This window comes from Procambarus clarkii, chromosome 34, assembly GCF_040958095.1.
Source record: "Procambarus clarkii isolate CNS0578487 chromosome 34, FALCON_Pclarkii_2.0, whole genome shotgun sequence".
Classification (NCBI taxonomy): Eukaryota; Metazoa; Arthropoda; class Malacostraca; order Decapoda; family Cambaridae; genus Procambarus; species Procambarus clarkii.
In genome coordinates, this window is record NC_091183.1 from 40696796 (window position 1) to 40721395 (window position 24600).

Consider the following 24600-nt stretch of genomic DNA (forward strand, 5'->3'; position numbering starts at 1 on the left):
TTACTCCTATACACTGCGATCCAGCTGAGCTCCTATACACACCGCCACCTTATAGGAGCTGGACACACATAATGCAGCATTATATGCCGACCTGAACGCCTGTATACACTGGCATCCACGCTAGCTCATATCCTGACATAATTCCGATGCTCACGATATATGAGATCGTGTCTGGCACTGGCATCTCCGTCAGCACGACCTGTATTCCTTCCAGACAGACAGTAATCCCCAACCATGATATTCTGAGCGTCTTATACAGGGCTGCTTCCCCCTCGCAAGCTTTACGGTGAACACCCACCGGCTCTTCTAACAAAGGCAGCCGGGTTGTTTACCTTTAAATGCTGAATTTCGGCGCTCATTAGCATAAAACGGGTAGGTAGTTTGTGCAGGTAATTGGGCAACACAGGAGACGCGAGATGACTTGATTAAAACACAAGTAACTTCCCCATTATGCTGTTTTTTTTGTTTTGTTTAGTTTTTCCTACAGGGAGGCGAGAGGGAGGAGCACAAGAAGACCCCGCTGTTTCACCCGAGTCTAATCATAATTTTGGGAAGTGATGGATAGCTTCCCGATTCGGACGAGTGATAGACACGCTTGACTCGTTCGGATGGTCTGAAAACTGTGCACGAGAAATAGTGAACCATATTAAGAGGGCCATATTGAGACAGGAGAGATTTATGGAGGGACGGCAGTGTGGCGAAACACACTAGGTGTATGGGACCATAAAACCCCACAAGCGACTACACATTATAAAACTACAAAGGTATTTTTTTCATTACGTTGATCCGACACTGTAGCGACGTACAACCGTTAAACGTAAGGTTACGTTGGCGGAACTGAGTCATCTTGTCAGTAGTAAAAGTTTCACTGTTTCTGTTGTTGAGTTCTCGTAAACTTCTCCAGACAATGACCTCGAGGTCATGATATATTCACGGTCAGTTTTATTAGGTAAACACAGGAGGAAGAGGCAGGAGAGATGGGCCAGGAACAAGGGGCAGAAGTCAAGTAAGAGGATAAGAATGCAAGAACAAGCATTATGAATGGCAATATCAAAGGAAGCAAGCAAGCAACCAATGAGGGAGGGGGGGGGAGACTGAAGCAAGCAACCGTTCAGGTCAGGATGTGAAGTGCGTTCATAACGTCACAGTGACTGTGACTTTATAAACCAAGCACTTTGGCTTGACAGTAGTGCGACCGTCTTTCTTCATACAGATCGGCGTTCAATCCCCCGACCGTCCAAGTAGTTGGCAACCATTCCCCCCCCCCCACCCCCACCGTCCCATCACAAATCCTTAACCTGATCTCTTCCAAGTGTAAATAAAGTCGTAATGACTGTGTGCTTTCTCCTGATAGTCCCCTTCCCTTCGCTTTCCACCGCAGTACATCCCCCGAGGCGGCCATCGCTACCACCCTTCCAAGAACCCACACCCTTCAAATTGTCTTTTCTACCACATATGTGACTGTACATTTATACAGTCTTAACCACCATATATATATTTTTTGGTGTGCCTTGCATAGTGGTATAACTTCCCAGTGGTATAAATCCGATACGACCTGTCCTGTCCCATCACTTGAGAATGAACCTTGTAGGTTCGAAATATTGTGTAACTTTATAATAAGTGTAATACAGTCTACAGTTCATTTTTCTTTTAGTCAAACGTCGAACAAATGTGACATTTGGAAAAATCGTCTTCCAGTTAAAGCAAGATACAAGAGCACTAGTCAGAGGGATAGAAGCCCTAAACAAGAAAAAATCAACACGGAATATGCAGTCATATTCAGTGAAACGTGTCTAAATAAAAACCTGTTGCCAGTATACACCAATAATTAATTAATTACTTAATATAATATATATATATATATATATATATATATATATATATATATATATATATATATATATATATATATATATATATATATATATATATTATGTATGTGAGCGACAGAAGAGCAAAATCGTATCTAAACCATACTAAAGCTCTCTCTGTTAACGGCATAAGCTCGTTGGAGCTCTCGTCCCCTACTAGCAAAAGTAGGAAGGTTCCATAAAAAGCGAAAAAGTATTCGCACCCGTTAGAAGACTTGCGTCAAAAGCTTATTATTTTTTCTATTGCATATCGATAGGAGGAGGATTTTGCTACATGATTTTATGAATTGTTATTGATGGTTGTCATCGATGGATTGTCTTCCTTGAGGCAAGACTAAAGTAAATGTTTAGGGCAAGAGTTTGAGGTATAAGGTTTAGGGTAAAGGCAAATGCTTGGGGCAAGAGAGTGAGGTAAATGCTTGAGGCGAGAGAGTGAGGTAAATGCTTGAGGCGAGAGAGGAGAGAACGTCAAGTGTTCAAGGAAACAGAGGCTCACCATTTTCCCCAGAAAATATTTTCACCGTCAATTTGGCTGGACAAAATATGCGTTGTCTCAAATTCCAGCACCAACCACACTGGGATGTCATGTCGTGTTTACGAGATAATATTTTTCTCGAGAAGTTCAGATGGTGGGGGTGTGTGTGGGGGTATGTGTGGGGTGTGGGTGGGCTGTGTGTGATGATTGTGTGCAGATGTGTGCGTGGGCGCTCGTGTGTATGTGGGAGAAGAGGTGGAATTACAGACATGGTTGTGGGTTGTTTGTGCGTACCTAAATGTTTATGAAAAATCGAGCGTACCTCGTGTGCCCGCCTTATCAGCTGTCAGTTGTTTAATGCTGTGACTCCCGTCCCTCGTGTTTCCTGCCATATCTTTTATCGAAACTATTAATTTACCTCCTCCCCCCCCCTCTCTTTCTCTCTCTCTCTCTCTCTCTCTCTCTCTCTCTCTCTCTCTCTCTCTCTCTCTCTCTCTCTCTCTCTCTCTCTCTCTCTCTCTCTCTCTCTCTTTTTACGAACTGTAGATTCGTAAATACAGTTTTCTTAGACAGTTTCGCATATGTTGATTATATTAACCTATTTTCGTGAGTTTTTTCACATGTGGGTACAAGAGCAGACGACTTCTGACTCCTGTCTGTAGGCTGAGAACATTCCCTTCCCATAGCTCATGGTAAGCCTTACCCTACTAGTTTTCCCTGGGACACGACTCAACAATCGGTTAACAACCAGGTACCCAATTATTGCTTGATTAACAGGGGTGAACAGTTAAAAATTGATTCTAATCCTCCCTGTCCAGGAATCGAACCCAGACCTAAACGCGTTCGCAAGACTCTTTGATCAATGATAGAAACATGACCTTTACGAACACCAGGAGCGCCTCGCTTAGGTAAACTGTGCCCTGTGCATGTTCTCCTTCCCTAAATCTCTACCCTCATGAGAGACATCCGTGGAGTGGCCGCTGGAGAATACAAGACAGGAGAGGGGGGGGTTGGTGGGGGTCGGGCCTTAGGAGAAGTAAAAGTCACTTTATTTTGGGCTTTGCGTGTTGCTGCCGTCTAAATCTGAACCTTAGATGAGGTAGCGTGCATCAGGGCCAACGGTGTCTTCAAATGTGGATTGGCGCTCGGAATGTTCAGGGATGTTCTTAGCCACCTGGACCCGCCTTCCACGTCAGGGTAAGTTGCTAAATCTCAGCTTGAAGGTGTTTTAGCCGAGAGATTGTTGGTCGTTCAGGTGTAAACGACAGGGGATTTCCAGGAAATGGAGCCTCCATTATGATTCTCTTGGCATGGCTCTGCCACCTAAATCTTATCGGTGGGGGTGAAATATTAGCAAAAATGGGACACGCATGGAGGCGGGGGGTGGCTTCTGTTGATGGTGGTGGTGCTGCTGTTGGTGCTGCTTCTGTTGGTGTTGGTGCTGTTGGTGCTGCTGCTGTTGGTGCTGTTGGTGCTGCTGCTGTTAGTGGTAACCATATTGACAATGACAGACAGTGACAATTGGTGTCAACCACCAACTGGACAAGCATTGCAGATCAACCACAGAACCATTTATTGATCAGGCAAATTCTATGGCAATTCTGACATATGGTGGGGGAAGGGGAGCACTTATCGAAGACTGGGATGAGGGTATTAGTAACTCAGTGGACCAAGCTGTGATTGCCAGAATTTTAACTACTAGAAGATAGTTAACAGGATGACCACTGGAGATGTTAAAATGGAACCTGAGCTTAGACGGGAATTGTTTTAATAATCAGGAGAAATATTTAAGGACTGATAAGAAATATTCTCAGGATACTGATAGGACACGTTGATCCGGGATGGGACACACTGCACTAGGATGAGAATCATTACTTAGGGATGGAACACATTGATCTTGAAACAACTGGAGGCAATATCTTCAGAGCGTTCATCGGAAAGTCTTGTATGCTCATTATAAGCTTTCCACAAGCATAGTCATCATCCTACTCCATAGCATCTGTCAGCCCACAGGATAGGTAATGGGGGGTAGTCCACTGCCGCCCACGGGATGGGTTTGAGGTGCATAATAAAACAAAATTAGTCAAAGGTTATTTAAATGCCCGAGGAAGATGAGAGACAAGAGCAGCATAAGCCCGAGATTATAACTTGTCAACACGGTAAAGCAGTCACCCAGCGGTATAATCACCGAGTGCGTTAAGCTGATGCTGAGCGACAAAAGCAGATAATGCAGGTAAAGGTTTACGTCCAGTTTTCACGCGATCTCCACGACAGTACGAGCCCTGGACCTTGAGGTACGAGCCCCGGACCTTGAGGTACGAGCCCCGGAACTTGAGGTACGAGCCCCGGACCTTAAGGTACGAGCCCTGGACCTTGAGGTACGAGCCCTGGACCTTGAGGTACGAGCCCCGGAACTTGAGGTACGAGCCCCGGACCTTAAGGTACGAGCCCTGGACCTTGAGGTACGAGCCCTGGACCTTGAGGTACAAGTCCCGGACCTTGAGGTACAAGTCCCGGACCTTGAGGTACAAGTCCCGGACCTTCCAGTACGTCTGGCGCGAATATCTTCACAACGAGTGTGCATGTGCTCCTTCGAAGTCGGCGTCAGGTGTGTGTGTGTGTGTTTTGGACCGCAGTCAGATGTATATTACCGCCTTTGACGGGCTTGGCAAGCTGAGTCGAGTGCGCAGACCACTGCGGAGGTCCGCATGGCTTGACAGGTAATATTCACGGTTGTCTTCGGGGTGGAGAGGGGAAATCGCGATTATTTGAAGGTGCTGGTAGCGGGTAGCGGGTCCTGCACGGGTGAGGTGCGGGTACCGCCCTAGAAACACAAACCGAATCTGTCTCTATTTTCCGCTTGTTACAACTTGTAATAAAGTTGTTACATCTTGGCTTAACGTGTCTATGACGTATTAGAACGTTGTTACAACTTGCTATATTGGTTGTTATAAGTGGTTAGGTGTTAAAACTTGTTCGAACGTTGTACCAACGTCGTAGTTTCGGTGTGTTTGGCGGGTGGGTACCGGGTCCTGCACGGATGAGGTGCGGGTACCGGGTCCTGTGCGGGTACCGGGTACCGGGTCCTGCACGGATGAGGTGCGGGTACCGGGTACCGGGTCCTCCACGGATGAGGTGCGGGTACCAGTGCACATCAGTATATATCTCTGAACATCATTGTATGTTCGTGTACATCACTTATTCATTAATCAATTACCCATCAATATGCATCAGTTGACATCACTGACCCCTTCTTTATATATCACTTGATATCAGTGTACGACACTGTAATCACCTGACATCACTATACGTCACTGTGTATCTCTGTAAGTAACTGTAAATCATTGACCCCATCAACATATATATATCATTGTAAATAACGGACCAATCACTGTGCATCACCGTACGTCATTGGATATCACTGTATATCACTATACATTACCTCACTGACCCATCACTATACACCTCTGAACACCACTGTAATGTAGTTCTTATAGTTATATATATTAAAGATGCCTCATAGCCGGGGCCCAGAATTTTTCACCCTCTTGGCACTATTTCATCCAGATGGCACCGTGTTAATAACCAAGTAGCATTAGCTGGGCCGTTAGTTTTTCCGTCTCGGCGTGCCTAATGCGTCGACCCCGGGGAAATCACCAGCCGATATTTTCTCCACATCTGTAGTATCATGGATATTATATTTGGGCCAGGCAGCTCCTGCACGCCTGAGCTTCCTTCTGTTACCATTAGTATATTTAACCTTGTTTTCAGTAGGTTACACAGGCTGTGTGCTCGATATTTTGTTGTTCAGCGCTGGTGATGGGCTGTGGTGTGTGTGTGTGTGTGTGTGTGTGTGTGTGTGTGTGTGTGTGTGTGTGCGTGCGTGCGTGTGTGTGTGTGTGTGTGTTTGTGTGTGTGTGTGTGTGTGTGTGTGTGTGTGTGTGTGTGTGTGTGTGTGTGTGTGTATTTTTCAGAGTGAGAGTCCGTCTTCATAAGAAAAAGAACCAAATGCTCGTTAACCCAGCAACCCGTCCTCAGTGCAAGTCCATTCCATCCAGTACTATGGGGCCTTGTACTATGCCACTAAATTAGAACCCAGAGGTCTTCAAACTACGGGTCGCGAGATGCCTTGAGATTTCTCAAGGAATTGGGCTCCAAGCTCATTGACGTCACCAGGGACCCAAGAGCTGCCAGTTTATTGTTTCATCGCCTCAAGTGTGGCGATCCGGAGGAGAAACGCCTGCTGCATCCTCGGTTCCCGTCCTGAAGCGGAGGAGCTTCAAGAGATCCATAACCTTTAATCACTCTTTGTATCAACCAATGTATATCTTGTAACCTTCAAATATATATATATATATATATATATATATATATATATATATATATATATATATATATATATATATATATATATATATATATATATATATGCATGTATTGTATGCCGTTAAGCATACAAGTTTGCATGGTCAAGCTTGCCACTAGGCCACAATGACTGTTAAAAGAATTGCAAGTCGTTAGACCCTTAACCCAATTCTCAACAACACTCGGTGACTTTATTTTGGGCAAAAGATTTGATGAAATATCTATGGCCAAAAAGTCACCAGTATACACAGCATTTATTAAGTCTATTCATAAAGATTCCATATTATTATTATGGTCTTTACTAAACAAAAGCTTTAAATAGGTTATATGACATCGCTTGTTGTATAGCATATCAAACGGCTTCAGACTAAGCACAGGAATTTCGTATGTGACATATTTTGCTGTATATTAAATGTATATTCTAAGTTGCCCAAATATAAACATATTAAATTAATCTTATTCCTTCTATAGTCCTTCTTCGAATTTACCATCCAGAGGTTTTAAATTATGTTGTTAAGTGTTATCTTTGTTTCGGCAGATTGGGACATCTGGCGGTTCCATCAGCCTGTGGAACTAGAAAGGTAAGGCTTCATTTTCCAGGGTGTTAAGAGTGACATCGTCTTAACACTCCATATATATAATATATATATATATCTTATATATATATAAAATTATATACATATATATATATATATATATATATATATATATATCTATATATATATATATCTATATATATATATATCTATATATATATAATTATATATATATATATCTATATATATATAATTATATATATATATAATTATATATAATATATATATATATATATATATATATATATATATATATATATATATATATATATATATATATATATATATATATATATATATATATATACCGCGGGCCGGTCGAGGACCAGGCCGTGGAGAAGCTAAGCCCCAAAATCATGTCACGATAACCGCAAGATAACATCCTTATTCTGCTTTAAAGAGTCACACATCCTTAAGTAAAATATGCCAGGAGGTGTGATAACAGGGTTGTGGATGCCAGGAACGTATCGGTGAGAAGCCCGTTCTCTCGGGCGTTTACAACGTCACTAAAATGATGTACTAAATTACCAGACCCTAACCTAACCGAGCACATCAGAATAGAAAACGGGACATGACTTCAGTTTTGCGAGTGGCTTTGATTTTTAATACGTAATTTTTTGGACGAGGATTTACATGTCAAAATGCGATGTACTGTTCGAGATATTACGGATTCCTGTGAGAATATTGACGGCACGAGGAAGGTGGCGCCAAGCCTAACCATCAAGGTAAGGGTTCACACCTGATCATCAAGGTAAGGGCTCACACCTGATCATCAAGGTAAGGGTTCACACCTGGCCATTAAGGTAAGGGTTCACACGTGGCCATCAAGGCAAGGGGTCACACTATCAAACTGTTCAATAAAGTATTATCTCTTCTTGCTCTTTGTGTTATAATATTTTGCTTTAATAAGCGGATTAATTATTATTCAACATCCTCCTAAGATTGGTAAGGTTAAAGTGAGACTATGTGTTCAGTAGTAGACTATGAACCACAAGAATTCATCAGTCTAGCGTATATGTAATATATGGAGATCAACGTGTTATTTTAACTAATGGAGGAGATTAAATGATGAATTCCCAATATTTAGTCATAGCAAATGATGATTCAGTGTTGCATGTAATAATTGGTGAGTAGCCTATCGTTTATCACAGTGCTTGCACGCAAATGAGTATTGTACCGTTTGTGATGCACGCGCGTGCGTGCATGCAATCACAAGCAGTAAAACTCGTATTTTTGTTATCTCTCCTCCCATGGTAATATATCCCAAAATCAGAACTGGTGGCAACAATTCTTATCATCCTCTCCTCCACATTTGTATTTGGCATCTTCTATAAACTCCAGTAAAATCTAAAACCTGTAGTACTGGTGTGAGTAATGGGACGTAATAGTGACGTCACTTACCTCGTCCAAACATGTATAAAACAAGAAGGTGAAGGGACGGACCGAAACGTCGTCGTCCCTTCACCTTCTAGTGTGTGGTCTGGTCAACATACTTTAGCCACGTTATTGTGAGTCATCACCTGCATGAGTTATATTGGGTTAGGTTAGCTTAGGAAAAGATATGTTGGGTTAGGTTAAGATGCGTCAAATATTAATTAATATTATAATAGCATATTTTGCACAATTAAACTTAGGCAAGGTTAGGCCTTTAGGATTTTTTTGTAATTATTTGCAACCCGTCCACGACTCAAGTCCATTACATCCAGCGGTCGACCCCACAGACGCATTCATAAATATTTACATGCTGTTCATTTAAAACGGGAATTTTCTCAAGTATAAATTAATATTATTATATATTAGTATATTGTGCATATATAGGCATAGGTTAGGTTAGGCTAGGTGTTTAGGTTCTGTTGGCGATTATTTGTATTTGTAGTACGTGGGTGAAGCATTTATAGCGTTGTGATTCGAACAAAATTCGTCAGTGAAGCACTTGTTCCGGATATGTTCGAACGTCAGCAGTTGTGAGTCGTGTGTAAACCGTTTTTCATTCATAAACAGGGGGTTTGGCGGGTGCATGGAATCACTTTTGGATCTTTGTTTGGAGGACGGACTGGTATTTGTAGTTCGTGAGTGAAGCAATTACTGAGTTGCTATTCGAACAGAGGTCGTCACTGAAGCACTATATTTCGAGACATGTTCGAACGTCATCAGCTATGAGTCGTGTGTAAAGCACATTTTACCTGGCCGAAACGCTGCGCGTACTAGTGGCTTTACAAGATTGTAATTACCATATTATGTATCCTCACATTCCCAATGTACCTTCTTGTATATGCATAAACAAATAAATAAATAAATAAATAAATTTCATAAACAGGGTCTAGCGGCTGGATTCAGCCCGACCTTATAAACAAAGGCTAAAGTCTATTCCATGCACCCGCCACACCCCTTGTTTATGAATAAACACGATTTTCACGCGACTCTCAACTGATGACGTTTGAACACTTCTCGAACAAGTGCTTCGACGACTTTTCTTCGAACCACAACGCTGTAAATGCTTCACCCAAGTACTACAAATACAAATAATCGCCAACAAAACCTAAACACATAACCGAACCTAACCAATGCATAAATATGCACAGTATGCTAATATATATTTCAATATTAATTCATATTTAAGAAAATTCCTATTTTGAATGAACAGTTTATTAAAATTGATGAATACGTCTTTGGGGGTCGACCACTGGATGGAATGGACTTGCACTGAGGACGGGTTGCTGGGTTAACGAGCATTTGGTTCTTTTTCTTATGAAGACGGACTCTCACTCTGAAAAATACACACACACACACACACACACACACACACACACACACACACACACACACACACACACACACACACACACACACACACACACACTATTAGGTGAGTACATACCTAAATTGTGTACAGGGTCCCGGCGTTCGGGGGATCGAACGCCGACCCTGGAAGAAGGAAGTTCATTGCTCTACCGACCAGTCTTTATCACGTGACTCCAGTGCGGCGGCGTGCCCACACTGACCTGGAAATCCACTCTGGATCGTTTCCAGTGGCTGAACTCCCTCAGCTTGTCCCCCTGATATTTTACCCTCTGGCTAACCATGGATGGCTTCGTGCTGGAATGGTCATCTCCTGGAACACCCATCCTCACCACCACCACCCACTGCATCCATCCTCACCACCACCACCACCCACTGCATCCATCCCCACCACCACCCACTGCATCCATCCTCACCGCCACCACCACCCATTGCACCCATCCTCACCACCACCGACAGCATCCATCCTCGCCACCACCACCACCCACTGCACCCATCCTCACCACCACCACCACCCACTGCACCCATCCTCGCCACCACCACCCACTGCATCCATCCTCACCACCGCCCACTCTCTTCCCTTCAGCCAATTTCCACCTGGAAAGTTTGGTTAGCTAGTGAGGGTGGATTGAACGAGTGCGTGAGTGAAGGAAGGCTGGAGGGAGTGAAATGAAGTGTTTGGAGATGTAGGGTGTCTGTATTCTGGTCCAGGGAACCCTCCCTCGAGATTGGCCGGCTGACGCCACGAGGGCTTGCAAAGGTAAACAAAAATACCTCCTACCAAACAGCTTGGTGGCATTGGCTTTATCGGTTTGTTGGATATTGCATATGGGAGAGAAATTAAAGAAAATAGCCTTAAGGGTTTGAAGTCAAGGGAAAAATTTGAACGTGGCGTGGGAGAAATAGTTATATTTTTTTCCGTATGTATAAATATTTACTTTTTTTTAACTAGTTGAAGGCAGTCTTGTGCGTAAAAGTCAACGCGGCGAGAACAAGGAGCCAGGTTGATTGATAGGTTGCCAATTGCTTTCATTCGCATAGGGTTGTGTGGCACTGTAGGGTGAGGCTTCTAGTATGTGGCTAGGGGGAGGCTTCTTTTTCTGGTTAAGTAAATACTTAAGGTGCTCTCTCTCTCTCTCTCTCTCTCTCTCTCTCTCTCTCTCTCTCTCTCTCTCTCTCTCTCTCTCTCTCTCTCTCTCTCTCTCTCTCTCTCTCTCTCTCTCTCTCTCTCTCCCTCCCCCTCCCCCTTCCTCCCCCCCCTTTATTACTAAAAGGTAATAAAGAAAGTAAATCTCCAATTTCAGACCACGATTTTTTTTTTCGATATTTCATGAAGGGGGCCGCTGAAGCCGACACCAACTGTCCAATGACACTCCCATACCATATGTCATCTTGCAAAGTTGGGTGAGGTTAGCCACAAGCGTCTGGCCACCAACCTCGGACTGACAAATATTGTCTTTTATAGATATAGATAAAAATAAGTTACCTGCTCTACCTCTCCCCCCACTCCCATCCCACCCTCCCTCCCTCCCTGCCTCCTATATCTCTAGTTAACAAACAGGAAAAAACAGTAATATGGACCACACAAGACTAATTGTCTTGTTCCCGTGGCTAGGATTCCAGCCGTGACAGACCATCAATAGAGGGCGGGCTGGTCGTGGGGGCCACGGACCTCATCCATCAATCCTCTGTGTGATGAATTATCCGTCTGGACAATAACAGCTTGTTTGTGACCAATCCGCCTCGTGCCAACTGCCCCGTTCACCGCAAATAAAAATGTTTTCAAATGCAATTGACCGACAAAAATATGATATCACTTTGAGCATCATGATGGAGTAATTAGTTTAACCGGATGGGCCGGTCCACGCAATTGTTGGAATCGTTATAACAATATCGTTACGTTATAACTATTATGCTTTAACGATTTCGTTATGAGTGGGGGGTTTTGGTTATGGAGAATCTCTCGTTTTATTATTTGGTTAAATAAACTTTAATTTGTTTATTTTTTTAATTGTTATGTTTTTGGCGAAAAAAAAAATTGTTTTAATGGAAGGGGGGAAGGGGGAAGGGGGGGTTTACCGGGTGGTGCCCGGGGTAGTCTCTTTCCCACATCTTACATTCCACCCCCGTCTATTTCACATCTTCCCCCCCCCCTCTCTCCCTCTTCCCTCCCACTTCCCCCATTTACCAACCCTTCCCTCTCCCCGATTTTCTCTCGTCTCTCATCCCCCCTTTTCTCCATCTGGTCTTCAACCTCGAGTAATCATGTAATGGTACTGTGTCATGTCACAGTTCAATGTCATGTCACGGTACAGTATGACGTCACGATACAGCATCATGGTACGGTACTGAATCATGTCACCGTACAGAGGAGAGGAAATAGACATGTTATTGACATTGAGAATACACTTCACTTAACCATCCCTCGTCTACGGGTTCATTAGAGCGAGTTTTACGACTTTCACAGTTATACTGAGCCACAGTTAAAACGTTAAAAATCATTTGGAGTGTTAGTATTTAAGTGAATATATATAATAAAGTTGGTCAGTTAGTGAAGATGTGAAGGACTCGTGGTCCACACTGTATGCTTGACGTTCGGGTCGCAGTCTGCTGAATTACACCAGTAATTACAGCAATTATTACTGCCACAGTACATTAATGATGCGTGTGTGCGCCGTGGAGACACAGGAAGGGGGAGTGGGAACGTTATCACCATTGCATTCCTGTTGTCACCACATTGAGGGTTGACCACGTACCGGAACGTCCTCTGTCATGTGGGGTGGTTGGGTTGGTGGTTGCTTCACCTACGTTGCTGCTGCTTCTCCGTGTCAGTAAATTATTGTAAGGAAAGGTTACAGTGTGTTTGCCTGGGATGAGGTGGTTGTGAGAACGAGGTAAGATACCATTATGGACAAGTTAAACAACATGAGTTAGTTTTTCCAAATTATATTCATTGCATGGCAGAAAAATATAAAGAATAATCAACAATGACGAGTATGAGATTTCCCTGCGTCTATCTATCTGACGTTAGAGTCCAGACGTTTGAGCTAGGCTCATTCATTTTCCCCCAGCAATTGCTGCTGGTTACATGCCCAGCATGGTCGGGTCGGTACATGCCCAGCATGGTCGGGTCGGGATGGTTGTCAAAGAGTGCTAAATGACACTCTACCAACGTGACCCCAACCAAAATCTCGCAACCATATTACTCGGCTCTGAATTAGTATTATTATTATTATTAGTAGTAGTAGTAGTAGTAGTAGTAGTATTAGTATTAGTAATATTAGTATTTGGTTATTTCAGAAATTGTATGTGCAAGATCACGCAAAATAGATAATACAGAATATGCTGTCATATATATATATATATATAAAATGTATAATAAACACAGTATTTGCAGATTCGAAATCATATTTATCTATCAATTACGGCATATTGGGTCCCTGAATAAATAATATTTGTATTTTTATAATCCAGTTTGACATTGAAATATAAATTGGCATTTACCATCCGAGTGTTCCTCTGTTGTTTCCATCAGTCTCTGTAGGCGTCCTATTTTTCTCATTATGAATAACTTCAGTTATTCATTTATCATGGAAGGTGTTAGACTGAGGCTCTGGCATTGTTGGGTGAAAGCTAGAGTGCTTTCATCGTGGAAATAATTGACTTGGGTGTCATTACCAGGGATATTAATGATTATTTCATGGTGAAACATTGATAACATCACACAACACTGGCGTGTTGGGGGGCTTCCAGTGTGGTTGTGGCGTGTTGTCGGGCTTCCAGTGTGGTTGTGGGGTGTTGGGGGGGCTTCCAGTGTGGTTGTGGTGTGTTGTGTGGCTTCCAGTGTGGTTGTGGTGTGTTGTGTGGCTTCCAGTGTGGTTGTGGTGTGTTGTGGGGCTTCCAGTGTGGTTGTGGCGTGTTGTGTGGTTATGGTGTGTTGTGTGGCTTCCAGTGTGGTTGTGAGGTGTTGTGTGGCTTCTAGTGTGGTTGTGACGTGTTGTGGGGCTTCCAGTGTGGTTGTGGGGTGTTGTGGGGCTTCCAGTGTGGTTGTGGGGTGTTGTGTGGCTTCTAGTGTGGTTGTGACGTGTTGTGGGGCATCCAGTGTGATTGTGACGCGTTGTGGGGCTTCCAGTGTGGTTGTGGGGTGTTGTGTGGCTTCCAGTGTGGTTGTGACGTATTGTGTGGCTTCCAGTGTGGTTGTGGGGTGTTGTGTGGCTTCCAGTGTGGTTGTGGCGTGTTGTGGGGCTTCCAGTGTGGTTGTGGCGTGTTGTGGGGGCTTCCAGTGTGGTTGTGGCGTGTTGTGGGGCTTCCAGTGTGGTTGTGGTGTGTTGTGGGGCTTCCAGTGTGGTTGTGACGTGTTGTGGGGCTTCCAGTGTGGTTGTGGCGTGTTGTGGGGGCTTCCAGTGTGGTTGTGGCGTGTTGTGGGGCTTCCAGTGTGGTTGTGGTGTGTTGTGGGGCTTCCAGTGTGGTTGTGGGGTGTTGTGGGGCTTCCAGTGTGGTTGTGGTGTGTTGTGGGGCTTCGAGAGCATCTAGGGGAGTGGGGGGGAGTACACTCGCGTCTCATCAGCGAAATTGCTCTCTGTGACACTAATTGTCTCCACGGGGGAGATTTAACGTGAGTTGTTACAATATAGAAACATTATTCCCCCAGGCTTGTGTTGGATGCTTAGGTGATGCTGTCATCTCTGGTGTAAATTAACGGAGATAAGCGGTGCGGTGTAAGCCAGTGGAGACAGGCGGTCCGGTGTAAACCAGTGGAGACAGGCGGTCCGGTGTAAACCAGTGGAGACAGGCGGTCCGGTGTAAACCAGTGGAGACAGGCGGTCCGGTGTAAACCAGTGGAGACAGGCGGTCCGGTGTAAACCAGTGGAGACAGGCGGTCCGGTGTAAACCAGTGGAGACAGGCGGTCCGGTGTAAACCAGTGGAGACAGGCGGTCCGGTGTAAACCAATGGAGACAGGCGGTCCGGTGTAAACCAGTGGAGACAGGCGGTCCGGTGTAAACCAGTGGAGACAGGCGGTCCGGTGTAAACCAGTGGAGACAGGCGGTCCAGTGTAAACCAGTGGAGACAGGCGGTGCGGTGTAAACCAGTGGAGACCAGGGTAGACTGGTGGAGACCCGTGCTGCTTTATTTATTATTTACAAGAGCCTGATGACCAAGACCCCTCAGGGAACTACTCCATTGGCCCTGTTTACTGTGTGTAGGTCCAGTACATATGACAGAATACGGAATTGAGAGGAGGATGATGGGAAGGTTATGACAGGAGATACAGGCAAGATGGGGAGAGGAAGGAGGCCTACAGAGAAGTGTAAAGACAGACCTACGCGTGCGTAATCGATCCTATTTACATTCCTGCATTTTAGGAATAAGAAGTTAAAAGTGCTTTTATTTCAAATGAAAGAGAATATCAGGTATTTGTTAGTGTTAAATAGGCATACTGGCTTAGCGCTTTCGCCTCGTAATTACCTTACCTGGCTTAGTGCTTTCGCCTCATAATTATCTTACTTCTCTCCACCGTGAACTGTGTGTGTGTGTGTGTGTGTGTGTGTGTGTGTGTGTGTGTGTGTGTGTGTGTGTGTGTGTGTGTGTGTGTGTGTGTGTGTGTGTGTCTGTGTGTGTGTGTCTGTGTCTGTGTCTGTGTCTGTGTCTGTGTGTCTGTGTCTGTGTGTGTGTGTGTGTGTGTGTGTGTGTGTGTGTGTGTGTGTGTGTGTGTGTGTGTGTGTGTGTGTGTGTGTGTGTGTGTGTGTGTTCATATTCTGGCAGCTTTATAAACTCGCGCGTGATTGTTGAAGGTGATCACATATCAGTTTCAGTTATTAGGTGTTCCTTGTTGGGGTAGTTCACTGTGATTGTTCTCTCCACTCACAGCTCCTACACTCCCCTACAACTAGCACCCCCTACCCCCCACTAGCACCCCCCACCCCCACTAGCCCCACACACAACCCCCCCATCCCTAAGAGCGTCGAGGGAGAGATCAATCAGTCGCAACAGAAAACCTCAACCCTTTAAGACCTGAGACTTCACGGTGGTGCCACATTTCCTCCATACCGTATGGCGTACAACGTGGCACAGCAGCATCTCCTCATAACCCCTCAGACGCTGATCCAATCAACTGATGACCCTCGTGAGAGATGAGGAGGAGGAAATAAAATACATAATAGCATTAGACTTCACATATCGTCTTACCCAGGGAGTAAATACCACCTCCGGCATGATTCAAATTCCACCCATCTATCAGTGGTGAAGTGGTCGGAGGAGGATGGCAAGATCAAATCTATTTTCCCTTTCCTGGTCGTTTTTTTTTTCAATTCCATAAATGCATTTTGAAGTTCAGGTATGAAGCCTCGATCCTCTTTGGCAGAGTCATTAGCTCTTATGAGGAGGACCAAAGAGGATTCCAGTTGGAAAGTAAGTTTTGATTAAGTAGGAGAAAGGAGGATTTTTATATTAGATACAAGGACGGGTAAATGGATTCTTTACTGTTGTCAAGTGGTGTGATTGAGTTCGGGAGGCAGGGAGGGGAGGTGGACCACCATACACACACACACACACCTGACTTACCTTTCTGGATTCGTATTATATTTTATACATTCGTTATCTCATATTAGCACACACGTGGTGCGTGAGTGTACGTGGTGTGACGCGTGAGTGTACGTGGTGTGAGGCGTGAGTGACGTGGTGTGAGGCGTGAGTGTACGTGGTGTGAGGTGTGAGTGTACGTGGTGTGACGCGTGAGTGACGTGCAAGACGTGTATGTAAGTGAAACTTGAGCACAGTGATTCCCCTCACAGCCCCGCTCCTGTGCCAGGTAAGTCCACTACGGGCTCACCATAGCCCGTGCTACTTGGAACTTGTTCCGAGTAGCTGAATCTATAACAACAACAACACAGTGATTATATAGATCAGTATTACTGTAACTTTAGTCCAGGACTAAAGTAAACAAATTCAATATATATATACACGGAGAAGTGGGTGTTACACCCCTCGGTGTATATATATCCATGTTGATTGGCTCTTACTTAGCAGGTATTATTTACGCCCGGGCACACCCACTCATATATACATGTCTTAGTGTCACATTCCAGCGACCTCACGTCTGTCGTGCCGTCTAACATAGTCTTCTGTAAATTCTTACAGATGCTCCCGGACGCAGGTTCGAATCCTCGTCACGGCCCTTGTGGATTTGTTTATTTGATGCATCACGTTAGTGTGATCTCTGTGTGTGATAGTCTTCTGTCAATCTATAACCTTACTTTTAAGCAAATATTTTCTCAAGTCTTTTCTGAATCTTAATTTGTGTTAGTTATGTCGTATTCTGATTTCTGTTACTATATATATATAATCTCTTATCTACCCATTCGCATATTTTAATGAAGTTCCTTTCTATTCTTCACCGTTCTTAAGAACGAAAATTGAGTTTTTCTCATTTTTTTCGTCATAGGCGAGTTTCCTACTGCCCTTGATTAATTGTTGTCAATCTTCTCAGCACTTTCTAGAGAAATTGTACCCATTTTAGAGTATTTATACCTATTCAGTAATATGGGGCTCAAAATTTAACTGCATACTCTAATTGGGACCTAACATGGCCAAGATAAAGATGATTAACATTAGATAATTGAAATTTTATTACAATTTATCGGAAATAGTGATGAATACGTCCATGGGGGAGGCCCTCTGGGGCTCAAACAGGAATATACACTGCATGACAATTCTGAACTGTCCTTATGAAAATAATAATTTCATGAACATTGGTCAGAATTCTAATGCAATTTTTTTATACGTGTAAGATATTTAATCAATTTAATTTATCAGATTGTTAAAAAATATACACACACACAAATCACAAGGCGCTGCTGGGGACAATCCGTGCGTGGGTTCGAACCCTCATCACGGCTCTTGTGGATTTGTTCATTTGGTAAAAAATATAAATAATGTACTGAAAGAAATATCACTTCTGATATTTTGAAAGTTGTGAAAACTAATTGAATATTAAGCCAAGACTATAATTAATAATAATATAAAATTGTTAACTTTTTGATTGGAGAATGTTTGATTGTATTAATGCAGGTGATGAGTCACAATAACGTGGCTGAAGTATGTTGACCAGACCACACACTAGAAGTTGAAGGGACGACGACGTTTCGGTCCGTCCTGGACCATTCTCAAGTCGATTGTGACTTGCATTCTTGATTGTATTAATGTTTCATTGTAATAATGTTTGAATGTAATAATGTTTCATTGTAATAATGTTTGAATGTAATAATGTTTGATTGTAATAATGTTTGAGTGTAATAATGTTTGGTTGTAGAGTATGAGAGAAATGTAAAAATGTGTAATTCATAACCTAGTGTCAGGTCACATGGTTGTGGGATCACGTTACCATCTTAGACTTATATTTAAGTGAACAAAGATATTGTAGTTATTCATTTGACTGGAATAATTCGTGCAAAGTTGTCAAGTGTGTAAATCAGTTACTGAAAGAAATATTACTGAATCTTGACTTATAAAAGGAGTGAATTAGATAGTATTAATGTAGGTAAAGGATTATATAAATTATATTTATAATGGGTAAGATTTGTGATGGGTATATAATTATATAAACAATAATTAAATGTCTTATACAGTTCAAGAATGAGGGAGTACACATTTAATATCCACCAAATCATCCCACCTTCATCTTACTTTCATTAATCGATATTTTAGCGTATGGATCTTAGTCAAGTCAGGTCTAGTTGGGTATATAATCCCAACCCCTTGTCTTCTGTCTTTACGGGCTATTCATGCCCGTGCCACGTCTTAGGTGGATTAATCTTCATCAATCATTAATCGTCTTCTGACTCTTACGGTCTATTCATGCCTGTGCCACCTCTCGGGTGGATTAATCTTCATCAATCAATCAAACGTCTTCTGTCTATATTTCCTTGATAATGTGGCGCAACGCGGAAACGTTCCCAATTTTCCAAGTGGATACTTAGGCATAACTGAATCATGTATTTTTTGTGATTATTCTTGCATACATCTCTGTGCTTCTCTCTATACCTTTTTGTGGTTCTGTTGCTCCCCATCCAAGTCTCTCTGGAGGAAGGTGTGTATGCACCTAGGAGGTTGGCTTTAAGAGATGGAAGACTGGAGGTTTACATTAGTGCTACACTACACTACACTACACACCCATATTAGTGCTCCCACGTTAGCAGGCATAAGAACATAAGAACAATGGTAACTGCAGAAGGCCTATTGGCCCATACGAGGCAGTTCCTATTCATAGGAAATGTAGATGTTTATCTCTCAGAATGTTTGGTAATATGTTTATTGTTTGTGATGTGTTTATATGTATGTATTAACACGATGTACTGAACGGCGTGAGAATAGCTTGAGCTACCTCATCCCTTTGTGTGTATTTTACCTCAATAAACTTATTTCAATTTTAATTTCAAAGTTCCTATTTATAACCACCCCAATCCCACTCATATACATGTCCAACCCACGCTTGAAACAATCGAGGGACCCCCACCACGTGAACAGTTGCCACGGGAGGATGGTTACGGTGGAGAGTGTGTGGGAGGGAACTCGGTAAAGCATGATAGTGTTTGTTTAATTTTATTGACATCAATGTATAATGTTTTATATATCAAGAAGAAATTGAAGAAAATAATTCAAGAGACGATTTAATATGATATTTCAAGATTCGTTAAAGAGGGTCAATTTGGAACCATGTCAAGTGACACTCGTTTAATTTATGTCCACCCTGACCAGACCATCTTGGGCAGATACCCAACTGGGACAAAGTTGGGTGAAGTTAGACCCAAGTGCCTGGTCCTTGGAAAGAAATATTTGAAAATAACGAAAATCACTCTGCTTGTTAGGCAAATCAAGTCAGGTAGTGCGGTTCTGGCAGTTAGGTACGATATATATATATATATATATATATATATATATATATATATATATATATATATATATATATATATATATATATATATATATATAATATAAAGTTGTAGGAGAAGAAAATATCAAAGTGTTCAGTGAGGATCCACAATGTCTTCTCTGAGTACTCTTTATTTTCTTCTCCGAGGCTATGGATCCCTACACTTGCACCAGAGGTGGTACCCCTTCTAGGTTTTAATATATATATATATATATATATATATATATATATATATATATATATATATATATATATATATATATATATATATATATATATATATATATAAAGTGTATGTGTGTGTGTGCGTGTGTGTTTCCTCTTTAATTTGAAAATATAAGAGAAAGAACTGTGATTGCATTAACATTTCCAAAATGATGAATGATCCGGATTATACCCCCAGTAAGCTAAATTGAAAAGCATGAGCGGGTGTTGGTAAGGGACTCACTCCTCCAGCCATCAAGAGCTCCTCACCTGAGAGGGATCATTTCCAAGCCGCATTAAGCAACTTTCAAAACGGTTCCCGCGATATTGTGGAGAATCAAGCTCGCTTCTTCCATTATACCTAATCGTCCTCTTCACGTGAGCCAGTGGCAGTCTTCCCCATCAGGAGAGTGAGAGAGGGATAGACAGACACGGAATGACTGACGGTTAGGCGGGCTGACGAACTGACGGGCTGACAGGCGCAGTGACTCTCTTCAGGTGATCCGTCTGCATCAGGAAAGTGGGAAAGCCAACCTGTCTAGGTGACCCATCTGCAGGTTTCCCAACAGGAGGACAGAGAAGGCCGTGTCTGACGCAGCAATAGACAGGTTCCCAGTTCTCTAATAACAGCAAGATTCTTTCTCGCTCAATACGGGTCGTCAAGGGACTTAATATGGTGAATCTGGGGAGATGACTCGCTCGATAGTCACCAAGAAGGGTGTGTGAGAGAGAAAAAGAAGGCATGAAATAGAGAAGAGAGTAGAGACGATGAAGATGGAATCAAGGGACTGGCAGAGGAAAGGGGACGAGAAAGAAAAGAGGGCAAGAGGTTAAGAACGGGAAAGAGGGAGAAGAGGACAGGTAATTAAGGAAAGGATGACGGGATGGGGGGGGGGGGGACGACGGCAACACTACACATGCTGGAACACCAAAAGAAGAAAGCCACTGTCAACATCAGCAGCATCACAATCATCACTACCAACACAATCATCACTACCAACCAACCCCCCCCCCCACTATCACAATCACCAACTAGCACCACCGGCACCAATCCACCATCACTACCAACACCACAACCACTGCCACAACCAGAACCACTCTAACCGCCTCACCGCTACCACCACACCACCACACCACCACCACCACACCACCACCACACCACCACCACCACACCACCACCACACCACCACCACCACCACACCACCACCACCAGTGGAGGCCACATCCCCACCACATCACCCGAGGCGGGGCGGACAGCTACGGGCGGGAACATCGTACCTGTTCACAATATCTAGAGAAGCATCAAAGAGTGTTGATGGCATTCGACTCCGGCCGTCCACTTACACCGCTCTGCAGATATCATCTCAGACCCCACACACGGCTCCCCCCCCCCCCCTCCCCACGCCCACACTCCCCCCCCCCTCCCCAAGCCCACACTCCCCCCCCCCCCCCACACGCCCACACCCCTCACCATGGCCGCCTTATTAACTGTATATATAAAAACTGAAATTATTGGCTTGTCTTAGTCGTATTTTTTTAATCGAAACGTGAGGCGAGATCATGTTATCCAGCCTGGTCGGCCATCATGGTGGCAAGGACAGCCAGGAATATTGAGCAGGCGCCGCTAATGTGGGTACAGATAATGGTGGAAGTAGCCTGCCCGGGTTCAATACCCCGGGAACGAGAGAAACAGTTGAGCACTTTTTTTATATATACGTGGTGCCTCTGTTCACCTAGTAGTAAAATAGGTAAGGTGCAGTTAGGCAGCTGTTGTGGGTTGCATCATGGGGAAGATCAGTTGCTAGATCTACTGATTTAGCTTAATTTTATTGAACCCCCCTCCGGGGGGGGGGGAGTTCAATAAATTAAGTACAAGCTTCATTTCCCCGACAACGGGAATTTCATATATACTTAGACAGGTATACCACCCTGCTTCTTGGGGTATAACACGAAGAGTTTACTTTAGTTCAGGACTAGGGTATACTTGCTGGTTAGTAAACTGTTGTAGCGGCCTTAATAACCCTCCACACGATCACAGAATTTGTGCTCAACACAACATGAAAGGAATTATATAATTTAGGATTTTTCTGTTTCTCGGATCTATAAGCATAAACTTATTAACTTGAACTTGGGTTTATTAAAATGTTTTAATTCCTTGGGAACGCTGCGAAGTCGTTCTCGACCCCAGGAGCCAGATTCACAAAGCAGTTACGCAAGTACTTACGAACGTGTACCTCTTTCCTCAATCTTTGACGGCTTTGGTTACATTCATTAAACAGTTTACAAGCATTAAAACTTCCCAGGCAACTGTTGTTATTGTTATAACAACTTAATTCATACAATTCCTACTTAATTTAATTCCTTCATGTATGTAGGAATTAAATTTGCATTTTTCCGAGGCTACAGCAGACGGTATAACGGGATGAGGTTATTTCTTTCGTTAGTTCGAGTCGGTTGCAAAACTCCGAGACGCTCTAAACGCTCAGAGCTTGAGTCAGAGACTACGTTCTTCGCACATTCCATTCTTCAAGGCCCAGTTACCACGGAAGGACATTAAAGAGTGAAAGAGGCACTGTCCTCTCTACACCATTCTTCTCTCATACTATTTATGAGAGAGTAATGGTATACCTTCACCCATTACTCCTGTTTGAGGCCAATAGCTGGACATGGTGGTCTCCGGGCCCTTCCTCAGCATATATATTAGTTTTATTGTTTATTGTTCTTAAAGTTATCAGTATTAAGTATGAGGACACGACAGTGATGAGGACGATGAACATACTCAAGATAGACATGGGGAAAATTGCGTTTCTATAATAATAAAACTAAAGCGAATATGAATTTACGATTTCCCTCTCAATGTGTGGGATTCTTAATCATAAAAATATACCAGACATGGCTCGCCTCTTGCCACAACACTGCGGGGATGCGCCATCTGTAGGGGGTATAAAATGTTGTCAGTGCCGCTGGAGGCAGGCGAGAGAGAAGGGCGACGTAGGAAGGAGGAGGATGGGATCGCAAGAAGAGGATTGAACAGCTGGATAGAGGAGGAAGAACAAGCCGAAGGTTCAGTAGGAGGGGAAAGAGAACAGGAAGGAGTAAAAAGAACAGGGGGGGGGGGGGAGAAATGAATGAGCGAGGATGAGAGGAAAAAGCAGTTTTTTTTTCTACCACAAACGTGGCCAGGCATTTACAATGCTAATCAGCATATATACATTTTCTTCTGTCCTCCATGGATAGGGTTAGAGATCAGTTAAACATAGAGTTCAGGGATTTAATGAACAATCAACCACAGAAGGCGATTCGGTACTTTTAAAATGCTAAGCTAACCTACATACGTAAATACATAGATACACAGATTACTGACATTCTTGCAGCCGCACAATCACCTAGTAAGATCTGTATGGGGCTAAGAGTATAAATATTACAGCCCGTGTAAGATAGAGAGGACAGTGTGTTGGGTGTTATGTCTATTATAGCATATAACTTCCTCCTATCATACAACCTCTCAATCAAATCTTCATCTTCACGCAATGCATTCATATGTATTCACTTCCAAAGTGCATCCTGTACCTTCCACGTTGATACATGGTTATATAATGGATGAGTGCTGGGCATCTAGTGGGTTTTATCTCTCCAGAATCATCACTCGTCAGTCATGAGTTCATGACTATCCCATGGCACTATGCAACATCAACTGAGATTAGGTAAAGCTGAAATGAGTAACACTGAGGCAGCTAGAGGCGTAAGGCTCGCCAGAAATATCCCATGAAGATCTCACAGCGATATACACTTAACTCATCGAACTCAATATTAAGGCAGTGTGTGTTCACATGCCCAGCCTATCTGGGCACTACAATACCGCCACAGCTGGGGTATTATGCCCAAGTTTATAGCTTTATTCATCAGTGTCTTTCCTTAATGATTGTTCTTACAATCCATGGAGAGGAGGTATGAAGAGTGGTGATGCGTGTTACACCTGTTCGGACACTACGTCAAGCAGCATTACACCTGTTCGGACACCACGTCAAGCAGCATTACACCTGTTCGGATACCGCGTCAAGCAGCATTACACCTGTTCGGACACCACGTCAAGCAGCATTACACCTGTTCGGACATCGCGTCAAGCAGCATTACACCTGTTCGGACACTACGTCAAGCAGCATTACACCTGTTCGGACACCACGTCAAGCAGCATTACACCTGTTCGGACACCGCGTCAAGCAGCATTACACCTGTTCGGACACCACGTCAAGCAGCATTACACCTGTTCGGACACCACGTCAAGCAGCATTACACCTGTTCGGACACCACGTCAAGCAGCATTACACCTTTGCTGTGTTGTTTCAGGTGTTCTTGCTCAG

General features: G+C 43.4%; 1 long non-coding RNA gene across 1 annotated transcript in view; it reads left to right on the forward strand.

The window, feature by feature from the left end:
- LOC138370975 (uncharacterized) overlaps positions 1–24600 on the forward strand; it is a 517340-nt gene that overhangs the window by 181356 nt on the left and 311384 nt on the right. Inside the window, exon 2 of the long non-coding RNA XR_011230285.1 lies at positions 7250–7292. This is a non-coding gene — a long non-coding RNA (uncharacterized lncRNA). The remainder of the gene's footprint in view (positions 1–7249; positions 7293–24600) is intronic.